At 40.0% G+C, this 18260-nt stretch overlaps 3 pseudogenes across 3 annotated transcripts; 2 read left to right on the forward strand and 1 right to left on the reverse strand.

Moving 5' to 3' along the window:
* Window positions 1-907: 907 nt before the first annotated feature.
* AT5G27900 lies at window positions 908-5728 on the forward strand (annotated as a pseudogene; the record flags this gene model as incomplete). The annotated part of the gene is made up of 1 exon: window positions 908-5728.
* Window positions 5729-8760: 3032 nt separating this feature from the next.
* Window positions 8761-11441, reverse strand: AT5G27902 (annotated as a pseudogene; the record flags this gene model as incomplete). The annotated part of the gene is made up of 1 exon: window positions 8761-11441.
* A 1482-nt stretch (window positions 11442-12923) lies between these two features.
* On the forward strand, window positions 12924-18116 carry AT5G27905 (annotated as a pseudogene; the record flags this gene model as incomplete). The annotated part of the gene is made up of 1 exon: window positions 12924-18116.
* Between the last annotated feature and the right edge of the window lie 144 nt (window positions 18117-18260).

The raw sequence follows: 18260 nt of genomic DNA on the forward strand, positions 1-18260 counted from the left end.
TCTTCTTTTGTAACATTATTTATAATAATAAAAATTTGCTTCTTTCAAGTACTTAAGTTAAACATCACCTAGAAGCCTTTATAATATAAAATTTTTATTTACGATGTTAGATAATAGTGTCCAGTATAATCTTTATAAATTAATACCTCGATAAATATTTACATTATTTTTTTAATTACTCCGAATACGTTTTTTGGATCAAATAATATAGTAATAACTTTATACTTTCATCAAATATCATAGCCCATTGTTATTAATTTATAGAGGTTTGATTGTATATGTACATATTTATGATACTGATTCATTATATTTTTTCCTCTATGTCAGTGTAAGTGTTGTATAATGATTTTTCCCACATATTAAAAATACATTAAAATTTATTAATTTTCTATATACTTTTCTTTTTCTTATTAATACATTAAAGTGATAAGATAAATTTGGAACTTTGCCTAAACTTGAATATGGAAGATCTTAAACAATACTGAATATAAAATGGAGGGTGTACCAATTTATAAAAGCTATTACTATGTTATAAATGTTTTCCTCATAATGTTCATGAAGGATTAATCTATATATATATATAATAAATATAATTTATATCGATATTATTAAAATTCTAAATAATAATAAATAATTTTATTAATATTTAATTTAATATTTTTTCAAACCAAATTTCAATCTTACACATTCAATTTTTTATACACTTTATATTCCAAGTGTATTCAGTGTCATTAAATACTACCTATTGAAAATCTAATTTAAATGTAAACATAAACTGGTGTACGTAAAAAAATCAAACAGTATAGATTTCAAAAGAATTATATTTAATTGAGAAAAAGTAAAGTCCTACCCGCTCTCTGGCTCTCTGTCGCACAACTTCCTTCGCACGGCAGCCCTCCGCCGCCTAATGGGCTCTCCACTGCCTTCGGTGGGGACTCCGTCCTCTTCCGTTCAACCCTCTCAGACTTCTTAGCCTTCTCAGACAGCCTCACATGTTCGAAGTAGTGACTGGGTCTCTAAGGTAAAAGGCCATCCTATGTCTATCTCTGATTTTCAGCCTGATTTTTGTGTGAAAAACGGAGCTGCAAGTGTTACTATCCCTCCCGAAGTCGTAACGAATTCAGTGTCATTGTGGAAGTGTTTTGTGGTTGGTTTTTTCATGGGGGATGCCCCACATGTTGGATCTGTGCACGCTACTGTAAACCGAATCTGGACTGTCCTTGAAAAATCTTCAAAGATTGATGTTTAATTCTTAAACAAGACTACTGTTTTGTTTAGAATAGAAAGTGAGAGGATTAGAGACCATGTTCTGAAACGCTGCTACTGGCATATTGCGAACATTCCCTTGGTAATCAATGAGTGGAACCCAACGTCTGCTAATGCACTGCCGGATCTTTCAGCGATGCCATTGTGGGTGGATTTGAAAGAAGTTCCAGCGCATCTCTACTCCCATGAAGGCTTGAGTTTTCTCTCTAGCACGACTGGGAAATTTGTCAAGCTTCATCCTAATACTGAACGATGTTTAAGGTTGGATGTGGCTAGAATTCTAGTAGAGGTGAACCTGCAGAAGCCTTTGGTTGAACGTATATGTTTTTCAGATGAGTCGGGGAATGAAACAACAGTTCATGTTGAAAAAGTCAACAAAAATCCAGTTAAGGCAGTCGAGGTATTGATAGCAGCAGTGACATCAGAGGTACATGATAGTTCTGACAAATCTGGCCAGTGGACTGAGGTGCCTCGCAAAAGCCCGCATACATCTCCCAGTCGGGACAGTGGTAAGAAAGAACAAAGTCATGGAGTCATTTTCTCTAATTGTTTTGAGGCTCTTGGTAGCATCGGAGAAGAGGGTAAAGCTTGAGAGAAACAGTGAAGAAGGTGTAGTGAACGTCTGTCATCCAAGAAGAAGGGGAGCTGGTTGAATCTGGCTCTGAAGATGATGCAACTGTAAAAGTAGTAGCGGATGATGGATTAGGGGAAGACCAAGGAAAAGAGTTTACCAAGAAGGTTCATTCGGGTGTCGGACGACACAGAAATCGCTCTTGTGGCCCTCCTAAGCCTATAGTGAATAGAAAGGATCCAAAAACAACAAAATCCACTTTCTCACGGAAGTAATGTCGTCCTTTTTCTCTTGGAACACGCGGGGGTTCAATCAACCTCGCAAGCATAATATTGTTCGCAGTTGGATTCAAGCAGTTCGTCCTTCTTTTGGTAGTTTCCTCGAGACAAGAGTTCAGGAAACCAACTCTCTATCGGTTTTACAATCTATTTTACCTGGATGGTCATACCTCACAAACTATGATCACCACCGGCTAGGTCGTACCTGGGTAGATTCTTCTGATGTTGTGGTAATGACTCTCCTCACAAAGAGTTCTCAGCACATCACTTGTTCTGTCCAAATTGTGGGTACGAGGGAGCAATTTATTTGTTCTTTCGTCTACGCATCTAATTTTCCTTCAGAAAGACGTATTTTATGGGGGGACTTGTGTCAACTTCGTTCTGCTCTTATTCCCCCAACAACTTCATGGATTGTCTCTGGAGATTTAAATGAAGTGTTATCTTTCTCTGACCACTCACGTGTGATGGATTTTTCTCTCAATGATTCGGGGATGAGAGACTTCCAGAATGTAGTGTCTTACTGTGATTTGGCTGACCTTCATTCTTCGGGGCCAACTTTTACCTGGACAAATAATCAAGAGGAGAACCCTATTGGGAAAAAACTTGATAGAGCTCTGATAAATCCAATATGGTTATCCACTTTCCTTTACTCTTATGCGGCCTTTGAAGCAGGAGGCATCTCCGATCATTCCCGGTGTGTAGTTCATCTCTCTTCTCCGCTTTTTTAACTTCCTGGCAAGTCACCAACAGTTTCTTTCCACAGTGGCGCAAGTCTGGTATGCCACTCCTTCGCTTTTCCATTTTCGAGTGGCCATGTCTCTGATCCATAAAAAATTAAAGAGCTTAAAAGTTCACCTTAGAGAGTTGAACCGGACTCAGTATGGGGACCTGCCTCAAAAGACAAAAGACGCTTACGGGACCTTCTGCACTTTACAAACTGAAACTTTACATGATCCTTCCCCGAGCAATGTGGCAGCAGTTAAAGAGGCCTCAGACCGCTGGCACACTCTAGCAAGCCTCAAACCTTGAAGAAAGTTTCTTCAAACAAAAATCTTGTGTGAACTAGCTGAGATGCGGGTTCCAAAACACTTCGTATTTTCACCGGGTTGCTCAAGCCAATGCTTCCCGTAATGCTATCAAGTCGCTCACGACGGTTTCTGGAGAAGTTTGCACAAATCCAGAAGCTATCAAAGCGGAGGCTGCTCGCCACTTTTGAACTTTCTTCAATCAAGAAGATCCCAGTTTATCCACGTCTCGCCGGACCTCCTCTCAGATCTAATGGACTATCGTTGTGCGCCAGAAACTTGTACAATGCTTGTTGCCCCAGTCACAGAGATTGAAATCCGACAAGCCCTTCTGTCTCTTCCCTTGGGTAAAGCGTCGGGTCCTGATGGTTACACTAAAGAATTCTATGTTGCCGCATGGAGTGTCATAGGTCCAGATTTTATTGTGCCGATTTAATCTTTCTTCCTCTTTAGCCTCATGCCAAAAACTGTGAATGCAACATTATTGGCTCTAATCCCCAAAAATCCAGACTCCAATTCAGCCACAATGAGGGACTACAAACCTATTGCATGTTATAATGTCTATACAAAGTAATATCAAATATCTTAGCGAACCGTTTGAAGCATATGCTCTCTGAGTTTATTGAGTTAAATCAGAGTGCTTTTGTAAAAGGGAGGCTTTTTCTGGAAAAATGCCTTTTGGCGACCGAGCTTGTTAAGGATTACCATAAGGAGTCCATTTCTAGTCGATGTGCAGTTAAATTCGATATCTCAAAGTTGTTCGACACAGCTCAATGGTCTTTCATCTTGTCGGTGTTTAAAGCTTTTGGGTTTCCGGATTTGTTCATACACTGGATTTACACTTGTATATCTACAGCTTATTTCTCAGTGATGATCAATAGAGAGCTGGAAGGTTTCTTCGGGAGTAGCAGGGGTATTCGCCAAGGCTGCTCTCTCTCCTTATTTGTTTGTCATGGTTCAAAATGTTCTCTCCTGTCTTCTGAATCGGGCAGCTAACAATGGACGAATTGGTAAACACCCTCGTTGTGTCACTTACTTAAGCTTTGCGGATGACATTTTGGTCTTTACGGATGGTTCTCCGAGCTCTATTCTTCAAACAATCCAGGTCTTTGATGACTTCTCAAAGATATCGGGGTTGCGTATAAATACAAATAAATCATCGATGTTAGTGGGAGGACGTGGGTAACAAGTCACTGTAGCAACTGCGCCTCAAGTTGGGATACAAGTGGAAACGCTTCCCATCAGCTATTGGGGACTTCCTTTAACCACTAAGTCTATGACGGCTCATGATTACAAGCCCCTTATATACAAGATACGCACACGGTTTTTATCTTGGACGAGTAAGTATCTTTCTTATGCGGAAAGACTCCAACTTCTTTCCTCGGTTATCACTAGCATTACTAGCTTCTGGTGTTCTGTTTTCCGGTTACTGGCTCGCTGTTTCGATGAAATTGAGAAACTCCGTAGTGCATTACTATGGAATGGGAACCCAAATATAACCACTGGCTCCAAGGTCTCTTGGGAGGAGATTTGCAGGCCCAAATCAGTGGGTGGTTTAGGTTTGCGGAGACTTAAAGAGGTTTCAAGGGTTTATGCTTTTCGGTTAATATGGCGCTTATTCAGTTCTTCGGGTTCTTTTTGGGTTGCTTGGACAAAACAAAACTTAATGCGTCACAACTCTTTTTGGTCAACACCTAATACTACGACGGGTTCTTGGATTTGGAGAAAATTACTTAAACTAAGAGATGACATCCGTCCTTTTATTCGGGCTGATGTGACAGATGGTTTCACTGTTTCTTTTTGGCAGGGTTATTGGCTCCCTATGAGTCGGCTAATAGATCTCACGGGAGAGACATGGCAAATAATTCTCGGTATACCAATTTCAGCCATAGTTAAAGAAGCTATAGATTTGCAAGGCTGGAGAATGCGGAGGTCGAGGGTTAGTGCACATGGCTCCGATCATAGAGCTACTGCAAACACTGCCACTGCTTACCACTTCCAACGCTCCGAACACCAATCTATGGAGGCATGACCATGACGTCTTCGAGCAGACCTTCTCAACCAACCGTACGTGGAACCAAATAAGATGTCATTATCCCCAAGTCGATTGGAGTAAAGTTATTTGGTTTAACCAAGGTATACCTAGATGCAGTTTCATCACTTGGTTAGCTGTTCGTGATCGGCTAGCTACAGGGATGCGTATGCATAGCTGGGGACATAACCAACCGTGTGTCTTCTGTGGAGAGCCGGACGAATTGTGTGATCATCTTTTCTTTGCGTGCCCATACACGTTCATGAATTGGTCGGAAGTTGCAGGGCGTCTGCTCCAGCATCGGCAAGACCCTGACTGGCATATTACTCTCACTTCGTTGATCAACGGCTCAGGCGATCATCTAAGGGACATTTTTCTGGTGTGGCAGGAGCGAAATAGTCGGATACACGGGAAGGGCTATGAAACTTATACGCAGCTGACTCGTCGTATTGACAAACTCGTTCGTAACAGGATCTCTTCTCTAGATTATCATAGCAAGCCAAGACTCTGCTATCTCCTTCAACGTTGGTTTGAGTTCTCGCCAACTGTGACGTAATACCCTGAAGCTGCTCTCCTCTTCTTGTATTCTTTTAATATTCCGTTGCTTCTCCTGTTTTTGTGTTTCAAAGGACCTTGTCTCACAGTATTTTGTTCTGTTGAGAGGGCCATCACACTTGAAAATATTTTCTATTTTTGATCAATTAATTACACATTTAGAACACATATACATTTATAATGTTTTGAAGTATATACATATACTTATGGATACATATAAATTTATTACGGTACACATACAATTTTCTACATTATATGCAAAATATAATTACATTTATTCGCATGCATATCTTTTTTCAACATATTCTAATTAGAGATCAAAAGAGTCATTCATGAGAATGTTGTTTACATAAGTAATATGATGTGTTTCGGTACAAAATTTTCGTGCCAAATTATCTGCTTTTACATTTGTACTACGAGAAATTAAATATAAAGAGAAACTTGCGAATTCTTCTTTGTCACTTTGAATTTCCTCCAAATATACTTAAAAAACTGGTCATTCGGTTGGGGAAGACACCATCTTCATCAGACCAGAACAGTTTGTTAAGAAAACTACATCTTGGTTATTAATACCAATCAGACAGATGCATTTAAATATGATAAGTTATATAGTCAACAGAGAAAAGAATGGTAAAACAAAAGTATATCCCGCCAAAAACATACTCTTTTCAAAAGTGTCCCCTTTTCGGCATTTTTTTGTTTCTTTTTAATTTTTAATGATCATTTTACCTTATTTGAAAAATATTGAAGTCAACAAAGTGAAGATGTGAATTTACCGGCCAAAAATTAGTGATCCCATAATTTTTGGCATGAAACATAATCCTAGATTTTAGATTTTGTTTTGCGAGAAATGGATTTACAAGGATTTTTTAAAGGTTTTAACAGGATTTACAAATTTTCTTAAAAGGTTTTAAAAGATATACATATATTTTAAAAGATTTTACAAGGGGGTTTTAAGGTTAAAAATAAGTTATAAGGACTTTTACAAGATTTTATAAGTGTGTATAAAAGATTTATATGGGGTTCTTAAAGACTTACAAAGGTTATAAAATCTCTTACTAATAAAATGAGTTGTTTGAGGCCTCAAGCAATCCACATCAGCAAAATGAAAACTATGTAAGAGGATGCCACATCACCTACACCTAGCCACATCACCTAAAACATAGAGAAAGAAATCGTCTCTTCGCATCACTCAAAAACGTTCACCCACAAACTTTTCCTAAATCCATCATCTCCCACAGTGCCTCAAACTCTTCGATTTCAAACTTATCTCATCTCCTATGGCTTCCGTTTTAACCCATATCAGGTTACTTTTGGATTCAATTTCAGTACATATCGTTTGAAGCTGCTCTCATCCCATGTTTAACCCAAAAGGCCACGATCTTTTCAGTTTTCAATGTGGTTTATACATCCAAAACATACACAACCTTTGTAACTAGAGAATCCAGCAAACCATAGGTAAGACATCGCCCTTCTTCTTCTCCTTCTTTTTTTATTTACACGATGTCAAAATTGTCGTATGACCATATATTGAACATATTGGCTTGCTCATGTAGAGGCTTCCCTCCATTTAAAACCTTTAGTGTGATTAAGTATCAAGACATTAGATAATCAAACAAGCTATTAAGTACGAGAACATCCACAAGGGTGAGTGCATCTCAAGTTGTGTTAGAAATAAGAACGAGATAACATGGTATGTTTTTAAGCGAGTGTTTTTTTAGTGTATGTATCATTATCCTTCTTTTTCCATCTTCTACCATAAATAATTTATAAATTGGGTTCCTTACCGGGATGAAGTTTTAATTTTCATTTTAATTACTTTCGTTTTTGTTAGCTAATACATCTAGGATTGTAAAAATTAAAACTATACTCTAGGGAAAAATAAACTAGTTTTAGATTAGGGATAGAACAGATAAGCATCGGTTACGAACATGACTTCTCTCTGTTAATCAAGGAGGAATCTCTTATGAATACCAAATCTCATTGCAAATCACATAGAAAGTATCCAAGCTTGATTATGTTGGTATTTAAATTTTACTTTATCAATGACATAATAATGACGTAAAGAAGTTGCATCTCTAAAGAACATGTTTACGTGTGGTTGGATGAGCCAAGGAACTATTGTAACAATACTGTTGTTTGTTCCTAAACATTACTAATACTTGTTTCCATAGAGAACCAAAGGAATAAATTTGTTGAACCACCATCTCAAAGAATTATTCTCACAATCACTAAATTCATATCCAAGCAAGAACTGTCTCAAGCACGAATGGAGAAACCTTACTCTCTGGCTCACTATAGTTTTACAAGCTATGAGTATAGTATCAACGGAAAAACGGTCATTTCATACCCCAGCTAAAGTAGTATGCTCAATTCATACCCAACGTTTATTGTTGTGCAAATCCATACATTAACAAACCAAGTTTTCAAATTCAAATCCCAAACTCACACCATTCATGTCAATACATGCCTAAGCCGTGACGGTGTTACGAAACCGTTAACGGTTGCTCACGGGGATGCCACGTATGACACGACGTCGTTTTAGATAAAAGAAGAGACAAACAAATTTTTGTAAAACGACGTCGTTTTTGTAACAAAACCATAAGCATCTAAGGCTTGGTAACAAAACCCACTAAATTCTATATATTAAGCTACGAGTATCTAGTAATATTTATGTTATATTATGAGATTGTATTGTCTTGTCTTGAACTTGTAATATTTATGAGATTGTCTGGTAGTATTTTCATCACTTGAAATTGGAATGAGATCGAAATTGTTTAAAATAGACCAAAAGAAACCTTAAATAGCAATACCAAGTTTCGAATAATTATCATTTAATTCGGACACAACTTAAGAGTTCACTTGAGCTTATAACAAAAACTTTCAATCTCTTCAGACTTAAACAAAAGCCTACATTCTTCCGTCTCGTTACTTTTCTTCATTCCACTTAAATTCTGCCAAAATCCCAAAAAAAAACATGATTAACTAGAGCAACCGACAAGCACAATTATCTTGAAAAAACCCTATATTACCTTAGTCAAAATGAGAATTCTGTGATGGTTGGCTTGGTCGTTGGCTTGTTCCTTCATTGGTACCAATACTCATAGACTGACTAACTCCATCAGGTGTCTTCTTTGGCCACCTTTTGTTAACGACTCCCACACTAGGACAACTTCTTGTATTATGACCTTCGGTACTACAATGTCCACAACGAATGCTCCGTCCTTCTTTTGAAACTTTAGTCCTCTTTTCTGGAGGCTCTTGTACTCCTTTTCCTTTCTTCTTCTTCTTTGGAGACTCATTCTTGCCCTTCTTTCTTTTTTCTTTCTTTTTGGTACCTGTTGGTCGTGGTGGTGGTTGAATCCTAGGTTCACCTGATCTTATCCAAAATCCAATACCATTAACTCCTGAGATTGACTCAGAATATATCTTCAAATTTTTCGATGCCAAGTACCAATCAGAGTTGACGAGTTCCTCAGGATTAACCTTTTTGTTCAATATGATTCGCAAGACATGGCGGCAAGGAATCTCTGTCATATTCCACCTTCGACATGCACATGTTTTTGCATTCATATCAACCCTAAAGCCATGATTATTTTCAAGAACCTCAAACTGTCCATTTCCACAAGGAACCACTTGACAATACTTACGATAGATTGTTTCCTCTTTGATGGTGTTGGCCACTTTCAAAGTGAACTTTCCTTGATGTTTAATCGCCTTTCTCAACCTCATATCAATACGAATCATAGTTTGTCGTCTTATTGTCTCCAACATCTCCACTAGTGGCATCTCCCTTGCTTTATTAATAGCATTGTTGTAAGATTCAGAGAAGTTATTAGAAACATCTTCACAACTTGATTTGCAGCCAAAAAAAGCACGACTACAATTGCGCGGATTCCTCATCATTACTGCATCGTACACACCTTGATCAAACTGCTTCAATTCGTCAATGGCTCTATTATACTCATAATCGTTAAAGCTCTTTGCAACAGCCCAGAACAACTTCTTTGGCAAATCTTTTCCAGGATAAACTCTTCTAAGATTTCCATATATATAGCGTGCACACATCCGGTGTTCCACCTTAGGCAACTCTTGATCAACAGCATTGAGTAAACCCTGACATGTTAAATGGCACTTGTTATAACAATGTTAAAAATAGTCTCATAATGAGAAGAACATTAGATATAGTAAACTAACCTTTTGCCTATCTGAAATAAGAGTAAAACCATCTCCATCTTGCAGTTTTAAATCACTTTTCAGCTTCTTAATAAACCACAACCAAGAATCTATGTTTTCAGTTTCCACGACTGCCCACGCAACCGGATAGAATTGGTTGTTGGCATTTCTTCCTACAGCTGCTAAGAGTTGTCCTTTCATATTATTTTTTAAAAAACATCCATCTATGCCAATTATTGGGCGACAATACGCAAGCCAAGTTTTCCGGAGAGCATCAAAGCACACATAGAATTTATCAAACTTGACTATACCATCTATAGTGATTATCTCAACTTCCACTGTTGAACCAAGATTTGTTCTACAACAACAAATTTCAAAGTTAGATAAGCTTGTAAACAAAAACAAGAATCAAATTCAAAATCGATTTAAAGATATTTTACTTACTCCAAAAGTTGTTCCTTGTAATCATGTATTCTAGCAAACTGCTCATCATATTCATCTTGAATCATTTTCAATGCTTTTCCTCTAGCTTTCTGACACTGGTTACTGGAGGCAATTAGTGAGTACCGCTCTTCAATAGCTTTTTGCATTGCTTTCACTTTGAATGTTGGATCTTGCCTAATGTCATTCAAGAACATATCTGCGATGATCCGACTCTTAAGAACTTTGCAAAACCCGTCCTTTGTACATGCATGCTCATCAATGAATGTTTTCACCATGTACACTCCAATTTTTTCATCATAAGCACAATAAATTCTGAATTTGCAGTTACCTCCAATAGAACACCTTACTTCAGATTTCTCTGATCCCCATCTTGTGAACTTAATATTGACTCCTTCCTTAAGAGCATAGTCAATCACAGCTTCCTTAAACTCAGCTATACTGTCAAAGACTTGCTCTATTCTAATATCGCCACTACCTTTCTTGCATCTAACATATCGTCTTTCACCTTCCTCACAATCTGAGTTCAGAGGGGTACTTTCATCATTATCATGCTCTTCTTCATCAACAAAGCCTGCTAAGTTCTGCTCAACTCTTGCTTCCATGTCAATAAAAACTCTATCACACTCAGAACCATCCCCAACAGCTCCATCACCAGCAGCTCCATCACCAATAGAACCATCACCAACAGCTCTATCCACATGAGAACCATCACCAACAACTCTATCAACATGAGAACCATCTCCAACATCACCATTTTCTTCTTTCTCCAAAAAAATATCGACAGCTTTTGTCCAAACTGCGGCAAGACACATTCTTTGAAAGTTTTGATCTCCATTGCACAATTGCTTAAGCTCTGAATATTCCTCATATGGAAGCTTATACCAAATTCGTTTATGCCAAATAGATTCGTTCAATGACTCCATCAAATTAGTCAATACTGCTTGTGGTTTGCTTTCAAGGCTGAGAATACCTCCTCCAACATAACTAACTTTAATCCCATTCTCTACAACAAAGTTCCCACCGTAGTAGCATTGAAAAACTGCATCTTCAGTGCTGAATAAGAAAGAAATAAAGTGAGTTTTTGGTTGTGACATTTTATCGAACACTTGGTGTTCATAAAATTACATATCGCTTATCAACTAAAAAAACTCCACAATCTCATCTAAACTATAGAAATACCAAAGGAATTCATTACATTTTATAACAATACACTCGCAATTTGATGATTTGATAAAAAAAAAACCTAAATTTTATAAACCATAAATTTGAATGAAAATTACCTCATTTTCCTTCCTCACAATAGAGATTATGAGCTGGAACTCCTATTCCACTAATATAAGCTCTTCACGATAGATGCTTATGGAACATTGTCGTCGTGAAAGAAAAAGAAAGAAAAAAGAAGAAGGTGATTTAAGACGTCAAAAACGACGTCGTTTTACAAAAATTTGTTTGTCTCTTCTTTCATCTAAAACGACGTCGTGTCATACGTGGCCTCCACGTGAGCAACCGTTAACGGTCTTATAACACCGTCACGGCTTAGGCATGTATTGACATGAATGGTGTGAGTTTGGGATTTGAATTTGAAAATTTGGTTTGTTAATGTATGGATTTGCACAACAATAAACGTTGGGTATGAATTGAACATACTACTTTAGCTGGGGTATGAAATGACCGTTTTTCCTAGTATCAACACCATATAAACTCTAAAAGTCTCTCATGTGCTGACACATCAGCTTTTTCAAGTATTCTCAGCTTGACACCTCTGCAAAATCAACAACCAATTAGAACATTTCATTTAATACAGATCATTTGTGTTGACCAATTAAATCTTAGTATTTGTAAATGTCATTCTATTATTAAAACTAAATTAAAATTAGCCCAGTCCAAATTCTTTTAAAAGTAAACTTTCTATGTTACAACAAATTTTACATTAGCCCAGCCCAAGTTGTTTAAAAACTATTTTTCCTATGTTATTAACTACATGGGCCTATACTTTCTAAAACATGATATTTAGAGAATCTAAAAGAAGAAAAGCAAAAACAAAATAGGACACCTACAACACGTATCGTAGATAGAGCGTTAGGTTGGTTCAAAGCTCTCTCAACAACAGCCAAGCCCGCGGCCACACGTATCGTAGATGACGTTAGGTTGGTTCATAAAGGGTAAGTTACTAACACAATGTTACTTTGGTATGGAATAAACAAAAGTGATTGTACCTAAGGTTGTAAAACCAGGGTCAATCCTTGCACGGGTCAAGAGGGTCTTGACGACTTCATCTCAGCTCATGTACAGCTGAAGACACATCTTTCTATCAAATTTTGGACCTGCATCAATCATTTAGAAAATGTTTTCTTAACAAATAATTGAAAACTTACAAGAAAGTCTATACACACAAAAAAAGAATAGTTCATCATCATTCCTCTTAACTCTATTAAACGAGGTTTTAACGCGCCCTCAATTGTTTCTCTCGTGCGATTCCGAAAGCGAAAATCTAGGTCACCCCATTTTCTTCTTCCGCCGCTGCTCCTAGTCTCGTTCCCTTGGTTGGTCCCTCGCCGACTGGTGGGTCTCCCCCGATGGGAAAGGGGAAAAAGCCTCTTCGCCCAATTGTGCCTCCGCCTCCCAAAATTCTCCGTGATGCTCCCAGTAAATCGTCACTCAAAGCAGCTTCTGCAGCTCTTGCGGCTTCTTTGGTGGTTCCGGTTGGGGTGAAGGCGGGTCCTTCGCCTGTTGTTACTCTTTCCGCTCTGCTCCCTCCAGTGGGTATTTCGCAGAATCTCTCTGTTGTGGAGAAAACTCTCCCTCTTCTTCGGCTTCTTCTGGATCCCCTGTACTTGGTTTCCCGATTGAAAATAGGCAAGTCTCTTCAGCTGTTGTGGTCCCAGAAAGTCCCTCTACTGCTAACGTGGTTCTGGCGTCATGTCCCCTTGGTTCAGAGCTGAACCCGTCCCTTGCAGCTGGGGGTGCATCAAGCTCCTCTCCTGCAACAGTGGCCTCAGGTAGTTCCGTCAAGGTCTCTGCTGTTGGTGACTCAGAAAGCCCACCTGTTAATGTTTCTCCCCCTACGCGGTCTTATGCAAGTGTTGCGAATCCAGGGATTGGTTTAACTAGGATGGGAAACCCTACTAAGCATGTCTCTGGAATCCCCTTTATTCTAATACCTGATGAGAATGTTGCAACAGTGAAGGAAGAGTTCAAAGATTATATTTTCGCGCAGTTTCACGGTCCTCCTCCAGATATGGGGCGGATCATTGGTGTTGTAAACGCCCTTTGGGCCCGCTCGGGTCCTAGAATCTTTGTTCATCGGATTGGACCTGGCACTTTCCTTCTGCGAGTCACAAATCCTAGAACTCGGTCCATACTCTTGAGCAGAAATCTTTGCAATATTGCGGGTCACCCGATGTTTGTAGCACCGTGGTCACCTGATTTCACTCCTGAAAAACCTCCCCTCACCAAGGCTCAAGTCACTGTGGAGTTCAGAGGCATTCCTTACCTTCTCTTTAATGATGAAAGCCTTGCTCGTATTGTGTCTGGTGTCGGTGAGCCAAAGGCGCTTCATCCAGAAACTGCGAGGAGAGAAACTTTTGAAGTTGCTAAGATCTTGATTGAAGTGAACCTTCTCGAAGAGTTGCCCTCCAAACTCATCTCTGGGTTTAGTGATGGGAGAGAATTTCAGATTGATGTGAAGTATCCTTGGCTTCCCCCGAAATGCAGCTCTTGCTCCGAGTTTGGTCATTCTGCTACTCATTGTCCCAAAGCTCCAGCCCCTTCGGAGGCAAAGCGAGACCATCCTCGGTCGAAGAGTAGAGGCTCTCGCAGTCGCAAGCGTGGAGGCAGGAGAAGCTCCCGTCAAGGCAGGCAGCTGGCTCGATCGAAAAGCCCTGATGTTGCGCCTCAAGCTAGCAGATCGCCGGCTTCCATTGCCTCCCAGGTCTCGGTTCCTATAACCTCACCAGTGGTTGCTGATGAGGGTAAGCAGCAGTCAGTGCCTGGGCAAGCCTTTGCTGTCGAACCAGGAGATGTTCTTGGTGGTAAGGAGCCTTTCTTTTTGGTCAGGTGTAAGAATAGCAGCCGCAAGGCTGCGAGTACCTAATCAAATCATGTGATTATGTTTTTTGGATGGAACATTAGAGGGTTAAATAGTCGTCTACGACAAGAGATGACAAAGGCTTGGATTAATATCCACAAGCCTCTTTTTGGAGCTTTTTTGGAAACCAAGATACAACCAATAAACTCATGTAGGATTCTGCGAGCGATTCCTCGTGGTTGGAAACACTTCGACAACTTTGACAGCCACAATACGGCGAGAATTATCGTTGTTTGGGATCCCAGGGTCTCAGTTGTTGTCTATCAAGCATCTCCTCAAGTTATTACTTGCGGGTTTCACCTTCAAGCTGAGAATTTGTTTCTCACGGTCTCTTTTGTGTATGCATTCAACTTAGTGGAGGAGAGAGTCGCTTTATGGGAGGAGCTGAGACATCTCCATTCTTCTACTCCTTTGGCAAGAAGTCCCTGGGCTGTTATTGGGGATTTCAACCAGATTTTGAGGAGTAAGCATCATTCTGATTTTCCGATTGCTGACATTGACTTGCAGGGTGTTAGTGACTTTGAGTTTGCCCTTCAAGACTCTAATCTCTTCGAGGCTCCGTCTAAAGGCCTTCCTTTTACTTGGTGGAATCATAGGGAGGAAGAACCAATTTCTAAGCGTATTGATCACGCCTTTATCAATGAGCACTGGGCGAAGAGTTTTCCTGATGCTTATTCTGAATTCTTGGAGCCTGTCCAGTCTGATCATGCTCCTTGCTTGTTTTCAGTACTGAACCTTCGCAGAGTTGTTAACAAGCCTTTCAAATTCTATTGCCACATTGTGGATCATCCTGACTACTCAGCTATTGTGGATCATGAATGGTCGGCTGGTACAATCTCTGGCTCTTGCCAGTTTAAGCTTCATCGTGCTTTAAAGTTGCCGAAACCGTGCATGCGTAGCTTGAACAGAACTCATTTCAGTGGGATCACCACAAGAGTTAAAGAGAAAGCAGAGGAAGTTGTTGCTCTACAAAGAAGAATTTTATGTTCTCCATCTCCTACTCTTGCTCGTGAGGAGAATATTGCCTCTGAGGAATGGAATAAGCTGTTGGTCGCAGAGGAGAAATTTTTTATGCAAAAGTCTCGTGTTAATTAGATGCACCTTGGAGATAGGAACTCTTCTTATTTCCACAAGATGGTCATACAAAGGAATTCGCAGAATCACATTCATTTCTTTACTGATGTGGATGGTACTAAAATCACTTCCCCTGTGGAAATCCATCGCCATGCTGTTGAGTATTTCAGATCAGTTCTTGGGACTACTGACCTACCTTCATCTCCGGTTACTCTTGAGTACTTGCAGGATCTCCTGCCGTTCAGATGCTCTCCCTCTCAGGCTGAAGGCTTACTGTGTGAGGTTAAGGAAGCTAAGATTCGTGAAATTCTCTTTGCCATGCCTTCTAATAAGGCTCCGGGGCCAGATGGCTACCCTGCCGAATTCTACAAAACTGCCTGGTCCACTGTTGGCCATGACTTAGTCCTTGTTATTCAAGAGTTTTTTCGCAATGGTCGTCTTCTCAAAGATTTGAACACTACGATCATTGCTCTAATTCCAAAGACTCCTGCAGCTTCCGCTCTCGCAGACTTTCGGCCTATAAGCTGCTGTAATCTGGCCTACAAGATCATTTCGAATATTCTGGCCACTCGCCTCAGACCTTTGCTGCTGGAATGCATTTCTCCTAACCTAACTGCCTTTCTGAGTGGGAGAAGTCTTGGTGAAAATGTACTTCTGGCTTTAGAACTTATACGCAGGTATGACAAGGTTTCTTGTCCTCGAAGCTCTCTCCTCAAAGTGGATATTAGGAAGACATTTGATACGGTGTGCTGGGACTTCGTTCTCAAACTTCTCGAAGCTCAGAATTTTCCGCCTCTGTTTATCTCTTGGATCAAAGAATGCATTTCTTCGCCGCGTTTCTCTATCGCCATCAATGGTGAGTTAGCGGGTTTCTTTGAAGGTATGAAGGGGCTAAGGCAGGGAGATTGTATCTCTCCATATCTGTTTATTATGGTCATGGAGGTTTTATCTAGAATGCTGGACAAAGGGACAGAGCAGGGCAAGTTTTCGGCGCACCCACTTTGTTTATCTCCTCGCTTGACTCATCTAGCTTTCGCTGATGACCTCCTGGTTTTCTCGGATGGCTCCCACAGTTCTCTTCTTGGTATCAGTGAGATTTTGCGTCTCTTCCATTCTTTCTCGGGATTGGATATGAATCCTGCAAAGTCTGAGCTTTTTCTGGGCGGGTTTGATGATGTGGAAGCTATAATGGTCTCTGATCTGCTTGAGGTTAGGTTGGATTCATTCCCGACGCGTTATCTCGGTCTTCCGTTGAACCCTACAAAGCTATCTCTTGCTACCCTTCAACCTTTTTTACAGAAGATCACTGGTCATCTTCACTCTTGGACTACCAAGTTTTTATCTTACGCTGGGAAAATTCGCCTTATAGTCTCTGTCATCTATGGAAAGGTGAATTTTTGGAGCCAAGTTTTTGTCTTGTCTAAGGGTTTCTACAAGAAAGTTGATGCTCTCTGCTCAGCTTTTCTCTGAAAAATGCCTCCACCATTGCAAGAGGTGGTGTCATAGTTGCTTGGAAGGACATTTGTAAAACAAAAGAGGAGGGTGGGTTGGGTATCCGGTCTCTTGAAGATTTTGCTGTGGTTTTCAGACTAAAACAAGTGTGGTATCTGTTTTCTAGGCCTGAGACTTTGTGGGTTAAGTGGTTGGATCACAACATCTTTGGTCGTCGGAACTATTGGCTAATGGAACCTTCTCCTCGTCTCTTTTGGACGATAAGGAAGATGCTTGATTTAAAGTCTCTCTTCAAGAGTATGATCATATGCCAATTACGTAATGGGCTGAAAGCCTCCTTCTGGTTTGATTCCTGGACCCCTCTGGGTCCCTTGATTGATCTCTTTGGTAATTCGGGTCCTAGGGAGCTGCGTATTCAAAGAAATGCTACTGTTTGGGAGGCCACTAGAGATGGTCAATGGCACTTTCCTAATGCTCGTTCTCCCCATGCGGAGCAGCTGCAGGTTTGTTTGTCATCTGTTGACCCTCCTTCTCCCTCTAGAGGTTCTGATTGGTATCAATGGAAGCAGCCTTCTGATGCTTTCTCTGAAAGATTTTCTTCTAAGGGAACTTGGACGCAGATTCGTCTTTCTTCTCCTCATGTGCCTTGGAGTAAAGTGGTTTGGTTCAAGGAGGCTGTTCCAAGATTTTCCTTCATCCATTGGTTAGCAGTGCAAGGAAGGCTCAACACTAGAGACAGGTTGCGGCAATGGGGAATGGACGTCCCTAACTCCTGTGTTTTTTGTTCTTCAGGTTTGGACTCTCATGATCACCTGTTTTTTGCATGCGATTTCTCTAGATCTGTTTGGGTCAGTCTGGCTGAAAAGTTTGCTGCGAACCCCCCTTCCTCTTTAGCTACTGCTGCAACGTGGGTTTTGAGTGTTCAATCTACACCATCTCACTTTGCGAGTAGGATTCTAAAGCTCCTTTTGCAAACCTCGATCTATATGATATGGAGAGAGCGGAACAGAAGGATTTTCACGACTGAAGCTAACTCCATCGCTTCTACTAAGATTCTGCTTGACCGCTCTATGCGCAATCGACTCATCTTCTTCTCGCCGGAGGATACCGCTACCAGAATATCTCTCTTGGGTTTCTACTTTGGTTGTATCTCTAGCTCACCTTAGGTGTGGCTAAGCTCATTAGTATCTATGTAACGTGTTCCATTAGTCTCTCTTTTTAAGAGCTCGGTATGTTTTTGAGTTTTCATTGTACAATGTAAAACCTTTTTTATTTGGTATAAAGTTTAACATTAAACCCA

The sequence above is a fragment of the Arabidopsis thaliana genome, chromosome 5 (assembly GCF_000001735.4).
Source record: "Arabidopsis thaliana chromosome 5, partial sequence".
Classification (NCBI taxonomy): Eukaryota; Viridiplantae; Streptophyta; class Magnoliopsida; order Brassicales; family Brassicaceae; genus Arabidopsis; species Arabidopsis thaliana.